Consider the following 13,168-nt stretch of genomic DNA (forward strand, 5'->3'; position numbering starts at 1 on the left):
TTGTTGGCACGCGGAAATGCGATCTGCAGGTCAGTTGACTCTAACTTGAAAGCACCCATTGGACTCAGAACCAACCGGATAGAACATGGCACTGCCGAAAGGGTCGGGATGAACTGTGTCATAATAGTAACCACCATAAACATCCCGGCCCTAGCTTGATATCTGTGTTAGAATAGGGAAGTGTTAGAGAATTCTATCCTGTCTTGACTACTGAAAATATGGTTACCAGATATCTCATACCACATCCAGTGATCCACATCTCCACTTTGGTAGTAGAGCTGCTCTCCAATGCATTGAATAGCTGGTGGCATCTCCATTATAATTCACATGTATCTCCACAATATTGTTTGTTTAGTTGTTCATCATCAATCCTGCTGAAAATGACAAAACTTTCATTGATAATCTTATACACAATTGATTGAAGGTTAACTGTTAATTTAAATAACAAAATTCAATAGATATAGTGCCAAGTAGAATTATCAAACTTGGTTCAATAAATATTTCACCATACATTGTTAAAGATGAATAATATTAAAAAATTGCCATGACTTGATATTAATCTGTGTCACAAAAAAGGATCTAGTAAATATTGAATAAAGATACAAATTTAAAAATCTTGATATTAAAAAAAGATATTATTTAATCTAATGTAATCTAATTATTTAATCTATCCAATCTATTATTTATTCTCTCTATTTATAATTTTGATATTATTCAAAAACACTTGATATTAAATTGTGTCACAAAAAAGGAACTAGTGAATATTGAATAAAGATACAAACTGAAAAAATTCGAATATGCTTTACAAATTGTCTAGGAACAATAAGAATTGATAATTCCAAACAAAAAATAAATTAATGAGATATAATATCATGGAGCTTGAGTCTGGATATCTGGATGAGTAAAAATCAATGAAAGAGTCTACTAACCTTTTAAAAAATATCTACAATGGTGCACTTGGATTCATTTGGTAGGCTAAGCTGCAACAAACTTGTAAAGCACTTACAAAACAAAGCAATTTTATATAATGTAGATAAACAGTTACAAATCTTAACTTGGACTGAACTAAGAGAATACCTGAATCAACAGGAGTGTATGTTTGTACAAGACAGTATCAATAAGAGTTTCTTACTCTCAATGATACTCATTAGAGAACCCTTGAATTTCTCAAGAATATCTCTAATTTTAAAGTATCAAAAAATGATGATAAATAGTTGCTAATCATAGATTGAACTTATCACTAAACTAAGGACCGCCAGGCGTGAATGTTGTACTCTACAGTATCTATGAGAGTCTCTCACTCTTAAAGATACTTAGTAGAGTAGAGAAGTAAAAAACTCTTGAATTTCTCAAGAATATCTCCACTTCCCAGCATCTCCAAGGGTGATACACCCTCTTTGATGCAAAATACCTTGTGCATTTCCCCTACCGATGGGGAAGTGTCACCTATTAAGTAAATTGCATGCAAGTTAAGACTTAAAATTATGTTAAAACTAAGATTAACCCAAGGCTATCACAAGATAGCGGTGATTTCCATTCTCCCCGCCAACTAGCAAAGGCTAGAGGCTTCACCCCGCCAACTAGCAAAGGCTAGAGGCTTCACCCCGCCAACTAGCAAAGGCTAGAGGCTTAACCCCGCCAACTAGCAAAGGCTAGAGGCTTCACCCCGCCAACTAGCAAAGGCTAGAGGCTTAACCCCGCCAACTAGCAAAGGCTAGAGGCTTAACCCCGCCAACTAGCAAAGGCTAGAGGCTATATTTCACATACTTCAATCTCAATTCTCAACTTATATTTGTATTTTCTAAATACTAAAACTAAAATGCATGCAATTTAAGACTGTAGATGAGGCTAGAGGCTTCGTTTTCCATCCCCCGCCAACTAGCAAAGGCTAGAGGCTTAACCCCGCCAACTAGCAAAGGCTAGAGGCTATATTTTCCTTCCCCGCCAACTAGCAAAGGCTAGAGGCTTCACCCCGCCAACTAGCAAAGGCTAGAGACTATACTTAATATCACTCCAGCCTCAGATATAAACGTATTTTTCTTAATTCTAATTCTTAAGACAGATAATTCTCACACCCCCATCCCTAAGTTTGCTGAAGGCACTACAATCTAATATTTGCATCGCCAGTCTCATAGAACAAGTCAGACCAGGCCACAGTGTAACAGTACCACCTGCTCATCAAATTAGTGCTGTACTGAGCCCGCAACCATCATGAAAAAGCTGTGGCACCACCACAAAGGGCACTGATCAGAAATGTAATAGTCGACTGACAACTGCAAATATCCTACAGGGACCCTGACAACTCAAACCCTATTCAAGGTGATTTTCTTACTCCACAGCCATCCATAAACCACAATCTAACAGTAGCACATGTTCGTCCAGTTGTTGGCACGCGGAAATGCGATCTGCAGGTCAGTTGACTCTAACTTGAAAGCACCCATTGGACTCAGAACCAACCGGATAGAACATGGCACTGCCGAAAGGGTCGGGATGAACTGTGTCATAATAGTAACCACCATAAACATCCCAGCCCTAGCTTGATATCTGTGTTAGAATAGGGAAGTGTTAGAGAATTCTATCCTGTCTTGACTACTGAAAATATGGTTACCAGATATCTCATACCACATCCAGTGATCCACATCTCCACTTTGGTAGTAGAGCTGCTCTCCAATGCATTGAATATCTGGTGGCATCTCCATTATAATTCACATGTATCTCCACAATATTGTTTGTTTAGTTGTTCATCATCAATCCTGCTGAAAATGACAAAACTTTCATTGATAATCTTATACACAATTGATTGAAGGTTAACTGTTAATTTAAATAACAAAATTCAATAGATATAGTGCCAAGTAGAATTATCAAACTTGGTTCAATAAATATTTCACCATACATTGTTAAAGATGAATAATATTAAAAAATTGCCATGACTTGATATTAAATTGTGTCACAAAAAAGGATCTAGTAAATATTGAATAAAGATACAAATTTAAAAATCTTGATATTAAAAAAAGATATTATTTAATCTAATGTAATCTAATTATTTAATCTATCCAATCTATTATTTATTCTCTCTATTTATAATTTTGATATTATTCAAAAACACTTGATATTAAATTGTGTCACAAAAAAGGAACTAGTGAATATTGAATAAAGATACAAACTGAAAAAATTCGAATATGCTTTACAAATTGTCTAGGAACAATAAGAATTGATAATTCCAAACAAAAAATAAATTAATGAGATATAATATCATGGAGCTTGAGTCTGGATATCTGGATGAGTAAAAATCAATGAAAGAGTCTACTAACCTTTTAAAAAATATCTACAATGGTGCACTTGGATTCATTTGGTAGGCTAAGCTGCAACAAACTTGTAAAGCACTTACAAAACAAAGCAATTTTATATAATGTAGATAAACAGTTACAAATCTTAACTTGGACTGAACTAAGAGAATACCTGAATCAACAGGAGTGTATGTTTGTACAAGACAGTATCAATAAGAGTTTCTTACTCTCAATGATACTCATTAGAGAACCCTTGAATTTCTCAAGAATATCTCTAATTTTAAAGTATCAAAAAATGATGATAAATAGTTGCTAATCATAGATTGAACTTATCACTAAACTAAGGACCGCCAGGCGTGAATGTTGTACTCTACAGTATCTATGAGAGTCTCTCACTCTTAAAGATACTTAGTAGAGTAGAGAAGTAAAAAACTCTTGAATTTCTCAAGAATATCTCCACTTCCCAGCATCTCCAAGGGTGATACACCCTCTTTGATGCAAAATACCTTGTGCATTTCCCCTACCGATGGGGAAGTGTCACCTATTAAGTAAATTGCATGCAAGTTAAGACTTAAAATTATGTTAAAACTAAGATTAACCCAAGGCTATCACAAGATAGCGGTGATTTCCATTCTCCCCGCCAACTAGCAAAGGCTAGAGGCTTCACCCCGCCAACTAGCAAAGGCTAGAGGCTTCACCCCGCCAACTAGCAAAGGCTAGAGGCTTAACCCCGCCAACTAGCAAAGGCTAGAGGCTATATTTCACATACTTCAATCTTAATTCTCAACTTATATTTGTATTTTCTAAATACTAAAACTAAAATGCATGCAATTTAAGACTGTAGATGAGGCTAGAGGCTTCGTTTTCCCATCCCCCGCCAACTAGCAAAGGCTAGAGGCTATATTTTCCCTTCCCCGCCAACTAGCAAAGGCTAGAGGCTATATTTTCCCTTCCCCGCCAACTAGCAAAGGCTAGAGGCTTCACCCCGCCAACTAGCAAAGGCTAGAGACTATACTTAATATCACTCCAGCCTCAGATATAAACGTATTTTTCTTAATTCTAATTCTTAAGACAGATAATTCTCACACCCCCATCCCTAAGTTTGCTGAAGGCACTACAATCTAATATTTGCATCGCCAGTCTCATAGAACAAGTCAGACCAGGCCACAGTGTAACAGTACCACCTGCTCATCAAATTAGTGCTGTACTGAGCCCGCAACCATCATGAAAAAGCTGTGGCACCACCACAAAGGGCACTGATCAGAAATGTAATAGTCGACTGACAACTGCAAATATCCTACAGGGACCCTGACAACTCAAACCCTATTCAAGGTGATTTTCTTACTCCACAGCCATCCATAAACCACAATCTAACAGTAGCACATGTTCGTCCAGTTGTTGGCACGCGGAAATGCGATCTGCAGGTCAGTTGACTCTAACTTGAAAGCACCCATTGGACTCAGAACCAACCGGATAGAACAAGGCACTGCCGAAGGGGTCGGGATGAACTGTGTCATAATAGTAACCACCATAAACATCCCGGCCCTAGCTTGATATCTGTGTTAGAATAGGGAAGTGTTAGAGAATTCTATCCTGTCTTGACTACTGAAAATATGGTTACCAGATATCTCATACCACATCCAGTGATCCACATCTCCACTTTGGTAGTAGAGCTGCTCTCCAATGCATTGAATAGCTGGTGGCATCTCCATTATAATTCACATGTATCTCCACAATATTGTTTGTTTAGTTGTTCATCAATCCTGCTGAAAATGACAAAACTTTCATTGATAATCTTATACACAATTGATTGAAGGTTAACTGTTAATTTAAATAACAAAATTCAATAGATATAGTGCCAAGTAGAATTATCAAACTTGGTTCAATAAATATTTCACCATACATTGTTAAAGATGAATAATATTAAAAAATTGCCATGACTTGATATTAAATTGTGTCACAAAAAAGGAACTAGTGAATATTGAATAAAGATACAAATTTAAAAATCTTGATATTAAAAAAAGATATTATTTAATCTAATGTAATCTAATTATTTAATCTATCCAATCTATTATTTATTCTCTCTATTTATAATTTTGATATTATTCAAAAACACTTGATATTAAATTGTGTCACAAAAAAGGAACTAGTGAATATTGAATAAAGATACAAACTGAAAAAATTCGAATATGCTTTACAAATTGTCTAGGAACAATAAGAATTGATAATTCCAAACAAAAAATAAATTAATGAGATATAATATCATGGAGCTTGAGTCTGGATATCTGGATGAGTAAAAATCAATGAAAGAGTCTACTAACCTTTTAAAAAATATCTACAATGGTGCACTTGGATTCATTTGGTAGGCTAAGCTGCAACAAACTTGTAAAGCACTTACAAAACAAAGCAATTTTATATAATGTAGATAAACAGTTACAAATCTTAACTTGGACTGAACTAAGAGAATACCTGAATCAACAGGAGTGTATGTTTGTACAAGACAGTATCAATAAGAGTTTCTTACTCTCAATGATACTCATTAGAGAACCCTTGAATTTCTCAAGAATATCTCTAATTTTAAAGTATCAAAAAATGATGATAATAGTTGCTAATCATAGATTGAACTTATCACTAAACTAAGGACCGCCAGGCGTGAATGTTGTACTCTACAGTATCTATGAGAGTCTCTCACTCTTAAAGATACTTAGTAGAGTAGAGAAGTAAAAACTCTTGAATTTCTCAAGAATATCTCCACTTCCCAGCATCTCCAAGGGTGATACACCCTCTTTGATGCAAAATACCTTGTGCATTTCCCCTACCGATGGGGAAGTGTCACCTATTAAGTAAATTGCATGCAAGTTAAGACTTAAAATTATGTTAAAACTAAGATTAACCCAAGGCTATCACAAGATAGCGGTGATTTCCATTCTCCCCGCCAACTAGCAAAGGCTAGAGGCTTCACCCCGCCAACTAGCAAAGGCTAGAGGCTTAACCCCGCCAACTAGCAAGGCTAGAGGCTAACCCCGCCAACTAGCAAAGGCTAGAGGCTTAACCCCGCCAACTAGCAAAGGCTAGAGGCTAACCCCGCCAACTAGCAAAGGCTAGAGGCTATATTTCACATACTTCAATCTCAATTCTCAACTTATATTTGTATTTTCTAAATACTAAAATTAAAATGCATGCAATTTAAGACTGTAGATGAGGCTAGAGGCTTCGTTTTCCCATCCCCCGCCAACTAGCAAAGGCTAGAGGCTTAACCCCGCCAACTAGCAAAGGCTAGAGGCTATATTTTCCCTTCCCCGCCAACTAGCAAAGGCTAGAGGCTTCACCCCGCCAACTAGCAAAGGCTAGAGGCTTCACCCCGCCAACTAGCAAAGGCTAGAGGCTTAACCCCGCCAACTAGCAAGGCTAGAGGCTTCACCCCGCCAACTAGCAAAGGCTAGAGGCTTAACCCCGCCAACTAGCAAAGGCTAGAGGCTATATTTCACATACTTCAATCTTAATTCTCAACTTATATTTGTATTTTCTAAATACTAAAACTAAAATGCATGCAATTTAAGACTGTAGATGAGGCTAGAGGCTTCGTTTTCCCATCCCCCGCCAACTAGCAAAGGCTAGAGGCTATATTTTCCTTCCCCGCCAACTAGCAAGGCTAGAGGCTATATTTTCCCTTCCCCGCCACTAGCAAGGCTAGAGGCTTCACCCCGCCAACTAGCAAAGGCTAGAGACTATACTTAATATCACTCCAGCCTCAGATATAAACGTATCTTTCTTAATTCTAATTCTTAAGACAGATAATTCTCACACCCCCATCCCTAAGTTTGCTGAAGGCACTACAATCTAATATTTGCATCGCCAGTCTCATAGAACAAGTCAGACCAGGCCACAGTGTAACAGTACCACCTGCTCATCAAATTAGTGCTGTACTGAGCCCGCAACCATCATGAAAAAGCTGTGGCACCACCACAAAGGGCACTGATCAGAAATGTAATAGTCGACTGACAACTGCAAATATCCTACAGGGACCCTGACAACTCAAACCCTATTCAAGGTGATTTTCTTACTCCACAGCCATCCATAAACCACAATCTAACAGTAGCACATGTTCGTCCAGTTGTTGGCACGCGGAAATGCGATCTGCAGGTCAGTTGACTCTAACTTGAAAGCACCCATTGGACTCAGAACCAACCGGATAGAACATGGCACTGCCGAAAGGGTCGGGATGAACTGTGTCATAATAGTAACCACCATAAACATCCCAGCCCTAGCTTGATATCTGTGTTAGAATAGGGAAGTGTTAGAGAATTCTATCCTGTCTTGACTACTGAAAATATGGTTACCAGATATCTCATACCACATCCAGTGATCCACATCTCCACTTTGGTAGTAGAGCTGCTCTCCAATGCATTGAATATCTGGTGGCATCTCCATTATAATTCACATGTATCTCCACAATATTGTTTGTTTAGTTGTCATCATCAATCCTGCTGAAAATGACAAAACTTTCATTGATAATCTTATACACAATTGATTGAAGGTTAACTGTTAATTTAAATAACAAAATTCAATAGATATAGTGCCAAGTAGAATTATCAAACTTGGTTCAATAAATATTTCACCATACATTGTTAAAGATGAATAATATTAAAAAATTGCCATGACTTGATATTAAATTGTGTCACAAAAAAGGATCTAGTAAATATTGAATAAAGATACAAATTTAAAAATCTTGATATTAAAAAAAGATATTATTTAATCTAATGTAATCTAATTATTTAATCTATCCAATCTATTATTATTCTCTCTATTTATAATTTTGATATTATTCAAAAACACTTGATATTAAATTGTGTCACAAAAAGGAACTAGTGAATATTGAATAAAGATACAAACTGAAAAAATTCGAATATGCTTTACAAATTGTCTAGGAACAATAAGAATTGATAATTCCAAACAAAAAATAAATTAATGAGATATAATATCATGGAGCTTGAGTCTGGATATCTGGATGAGTAAAAATCAATGAAAGAGTCTACTAACCTTTTAAAAAATATCTACAATGGTGCACTTGGATTCATTTGGTAGGCTAAGCTGCAACAAACTTGTAAAGCACTTACAAAACAAAGCAATTTTATATAATGTAGATAAACAGTTACAAATCTTAACTTGGACTGAACTAAGAGAATACCTGAATCAACAGGAGTGTATGTTTGTACAAGACAGTATCAATAAGAGTTTCTTACTCTCAATGATACTCATTAGAGAACCCTTGAATTTCTCAAGAATATCTCTAATTTTAAAGTATCAAAAAATGATGATAAATAGTTGCTAATCATAGATTGAACTTATCACTAAACTAAGGACCGCCAGGCGTGAATGTTGTACTCTACAGTATCTATGAGAGTCTCTCACTCTTAAAGATACTTAGTAGAGTAGAGAAGTAAAAACTCTTGAATTTCTCAAGAATATCTCCACTTCCCAGCATCTCCAAGGGTGATACACCCTCTTTGATGCAAAATACCTTGTGCATTTCCCCTACCGATGGGGAAGTGTCACCTATTAAGTAAATTGCATGCAAGTTAAGACTTAAAATTATGTTAAAACTAAGATTAACCCAAGGCTATCACAAGATAGCGGTGATTTCCATTCTCCCCGCCAACTAGCAAAGGCTAGAGGCTTCACCCCGCCAACTAGCAAAGCTAGAGGCTTCACCCCGCCAACTAGCAAAGGCTAGAGGCTTAAAAAAAAAACCCCGCCAACTAGCAAAGGCTAGAGGCTTACCCCGCCAATAGCAAAGGCTAGAGGCTATATTTCACATACTTCAATCTCAATTCTCAACTTATATTTGCATTTTCTAAATACTAAAACTAAAATGCATGCAATTTAAGACTGTAGATGAGGCTAGAGGCTTCGTTTTCCCTTCCCCGCCAACTAGCAAAGGCTAGAGGCTATATTTTCCCTTCCCCGCCAACTAGCAAAGGCTAGAGGCTATATTTTCCCTTCCCCGCCAACTAGCAAAGGCTAGAGGCTTCACCCCGCCAACTAGCAAAGGCTAGAGACTATACTTAATATCACTCCAGCCTCAGATATAAACGTATTTTTCTTAATTCTAATTCTTAAGACAGATAATTCTCACACCCCCATCCCTAAGTTTGCTGAAGGCACTACAATCTAATATTTGCATCGCCAGTCTCATAGAACAAGTCAGACCAGGCCACAGTGTAACAGTACCACCTGCTCATCAAATTAGTGCTGTACTGAGCCCGCAACCATCATGAAAAAGCTGTGGCACCACCACAAAGGGCACTGATCAGAAATGTAATAGTCGACTGACAACTGCAAATATCCTACAGGGACCCTGACAACTCAAACCCTATTCAAGGTGATTTTCTTACTCCACAGCCATCCATAAACCACAATCTAACAGTAGCACATGTTCGTCCAGTTGTTGGCACGCGGAAATGCGATCTGCAGGTCAGTTGACTCTAACTTGAAAGCACCCATTGGACTCAGAACCAACCGGATAGAACAAGGCACTGCCGAAGGGGTCGGGATGAACTGTGTCATAATAGTAACCACCATAAACATCCCGGCCCTAGCTTGATATCTGTGTTAGAATAGGGAAGTGTTAGAGAATTCTATCCTGTCTTGACTACTGAAAATATGGTTACCAGATATCTCATACCACATCCAGTGATCCACATCTCCACTTTGGTAGTAGAGCTGCTCTCCAATGCATTGAATATCTGGTGGCATCTCCATTATAATTCACATGTATCTCCACAATATTGTTTGTTTAGTTGTTCATCAATCCTGCTGAAAATGACAAAACTTTCATTGATACACAATTGATTGAAGGTTAACTGTTAATTTAAATAACAAAATTCAATAGATATAGTGCCAAGTAGAATTATCAAACTTGGTTCAATAAATATTTCACCATACATTGTTAAAGATGAATAATATTAAAAAATTGCCATGACTTGATATTAAATTGTGTCACAAAAAAGGATCTAGTAAATATTGAATAAAGATACAAATTTAAAAATCTTGATATTAAAAAAAGATATTATTTAATCTAATGTAATCTAATTATTTAATCTATCCAATCTATTATTTATTCTCTCTATTTATAATTTTGATATTATTCAAAAACACTTGATATTAATTGTGTCACAAAAAAGGAACTAGTGAATATTGAATAAAGATACAAACTGAAAAAATTCGAATATGCTTTGCAAATTGTCTAGGAACAATAAGAATTGATAATAATTTCTAAGAAAAATTAATAAATGAGTGATAATATCATGGAGCTTGAGTCTGAAAATATCTAGATGAGTATAAATTAATGAAAGAGTCTACTAACCTTTTAAAAAATATCTACAATGGTGCACTTGGATTCATTTGGTAGGCTAAGCTGCAACAAACTTGTAAAGCACTTACAAAACAAAGCAATTTTATATAATGTAGATAAACAGTTACAAATCTTAACTTGGACTGAACTAAGAGAATACCTGAATCAACAGGAGTGTATGTTTGTACAAGACAGTATCAATAAGAGTTTCTTACTCTCAATGATACTCATTAGAGAACCCTTGAATTTCTCAAGAATATCTCTAATTTTAAAGTATCAAAAAATGATGATAAATAGTTGCTAATCATAGATTGAACTTATCACTAAACTAAGGACCGCCAGGCGTGAATGTTGTACTCTACAGTATCTATGAGAGTCTCTCACTCTTAAAGATACTTAGTAGAGTAGAGAAGTAAAAAACTCTTGAATTTCTCAAGAATATCTCCACTTCCCAGCATCTCCAAGGGTGATACACCCTCTTTGATGCAAAATACCTTGTGCATTTCCCCTACCGATGGGAAGTGTCACCTATTAAGTAAATTGCATGCAAGTTAAGACTTAAAATTATGTTAAAACTAAGATTAACCCAAGGCTATCACAAGATAGCGGTGATTTCCATTCTCCCCGCCAACTAGCAAAGCTAGAGGCTTCACCCCGCCAACTAGCAAAGGCTAGAGGCTTCACCCCGCCAACTAGCAAAGGCTAGAGGCTTAACCCCGCCAACTAGCAAAGGCTAGAGGCTTCACCCCGCCAACTAGCAAAGGCTAGAGGCTTAACCCCGCCAACTAGCAAAGGCTAGAGGCTATATTTCACATACTTCAATCTCAATTCTCAACTTATATTTGTATTTTCTAAATACTAAAACTAAAATGCATGCAATTTAAGACTGTAGATGAGGCTAGAGGCTTCGTTTTCCCATCCCCCGCCAACTAGCAAAGGCTAGAGGCTTAACCCCGCCAACTAGCAAAGGCTAGAGGCTATATTTTCCCTTCCCCGCCAACTAGCAAAGGCTAGAGGCTTCACCCCGCCAACTAGCAAAGGCTAGAGGCTTAACCCCGCCAACTAGCAAAGGCTAGAGGCTTAACCCCGCCAACTAGCAAAGGCTAGAGGCTATATTTCACATACTTCATCTTAATTCTCAACTTATATTTGTATTTTCTAAATACTAAAACTAAAATGCATGCAATTTAAGACTGTAGATGAGGCTAGAGGCTTCGTTTTCCCATCCCCCGCCAACTAGCAAAGGCTAGAGGCTATATTTTCCCTTCCCCGCCAACTAGCAAAGGCTAGAGGCTATATTTTCCCTTCCCCGCCAACTAGCAAAGGCTAGAGGCTTCACCCCGCCAACTAGCAAAGGCTAGAGACTATACTTAATATCACTCCAGCCTCAGATATAAACGTATCTTTCTTAATTCTAATTCTTAAGACAGATAATTCTCACACCCCCATCCCTAAGTTTGCTGAAGGCACTACAATCTAATATTTGCATCGCCAGTCTCATAGAACAAGTCAGACCAGGCCACAGTGTAACAGTACCACCTGCTCATCAAATTAGTGCTGTACTGAGCCCGCAACCATCATGAAAAAGCTGTGGCACCACCACAAAGGGCACTGATCAGAAATGTAATAGTCGACTGACAACTGCAAATATCCTACAGGGACCCTGACAACTCAAACCCTATTCAAGGTGATTTTCTTACTCCACAGCCATCCATAAACCACAATCTAACAGTAGCACATGTTCGTCCAGTTGTTGGCACGCGGAAATGCGATCTGCAGGTCAGTTGACTCTAACTTGAAAGCACCCATTGGACTCAGAACCAACCGGATAGAACATGGCACTGCCAAAGGGTCGGGATGAACTGTGTCATAATAGTAACCACCATAAACATCCCAGCCCTAGCTTGATATCTGTGTTAGAATAGGGAAGTGTTAGAGAATTCTATCCTGTCTTGACTACTGAAAATATGGTTACCAGATATCTCATACCACATCCAGTGATCCACATCTCCACTTTGGTAGTAGAGCTGCTCTCCAATGCATTGAATATCTGGTGGCATCTCCATTATAATTCACATGTATCTCCACAATATTGTTTGTTTAGTTGTTCATCATCAATCTGCTGAAAATGACAAAACTTTCATTGATAATCTTATACACAATTGATTGAAGGTTAACTGTTAATTTAAATAACAAATTCAATAGATATAGTGCCAAGTAGAATTATCAAACTTGGTTCAATAAATATTTCACCATACATTGTTAAAGATGAATAATATTAAAAATTGCCATGACTTGATATTAAATTGTGTCACAAAAAAGGATCTAGTAAATATTGAATAAAGATACAAATTTAAAAATCTTGATATTAAAAAAGATATTATTTAATCTAATGTAATCTAATTATTTAATCTATCCAATCTATTATTTATTCTCTCTATTTATAATTTTGATATTATTCAAAAACACTTGATATTAAATTGTGTCACAAAAAAGGAACTAGTGAATATTGAATAAAGATACAAAC

General features: G+C 36.9%; 2 long non-coding RNA genes across 3 annotated transcripts; both read right to left on the reverse strand.

Annotated features, from left to right (window-relative positions):
• Positions 1-1,940: 1,940 nt before the first annotated feature.
• Positions 1,941-5,883, reverse strand: LOC120352597. 2 transcript variants are annotated; one of them, XR_005571950.1, is made up of 3 exons: positions 5,609-5,883; positions 3,312-5,053; positions 1,941-2,753 (listed from the first exon to the last, which is right to left on the reverse strand). It is a non-coding gene; the product is annotated as an uncharacterized LOC120352597 (long non-coding RNA). The 2 variants fall into 2 exon arrangements; XR_005571949.1 differs by having other exon boundaries at positions 1,941-2,756.
• Positions 5,884-9,285: 3,402 nt separating this feature from the next.
• Positions 9,286-11,683, reverse strand: LOC120352598. The gene is made up of 2 exons (XR_005571951.1): positions 10,654-11,683; positions 9,286-10,103 (listed from the first exon to the last, which is right to left on the reverse strand). It is a non-coding gene; the product is annotated as an uncharacterized LOC120352598 (long non-coding RNA).
• Positions 11,684-13,168: the final 1,485 nt, after the last annotated feature.

Source organism: Nilaparvata lugens, chromosome 8, assembly GCF_014356525.2.
Source record: "Nilaparvata lugens isolate BPH chromosome 8, ASM1435652v1, whole genome shotgun sequence".
NCBI classification, from domain to species: Eukaryota; Metazoa; Arthropoda; class Insecta; order Hemiptera; family Delphacidae; genus Nilaparvata; species Nilaparvata lugens.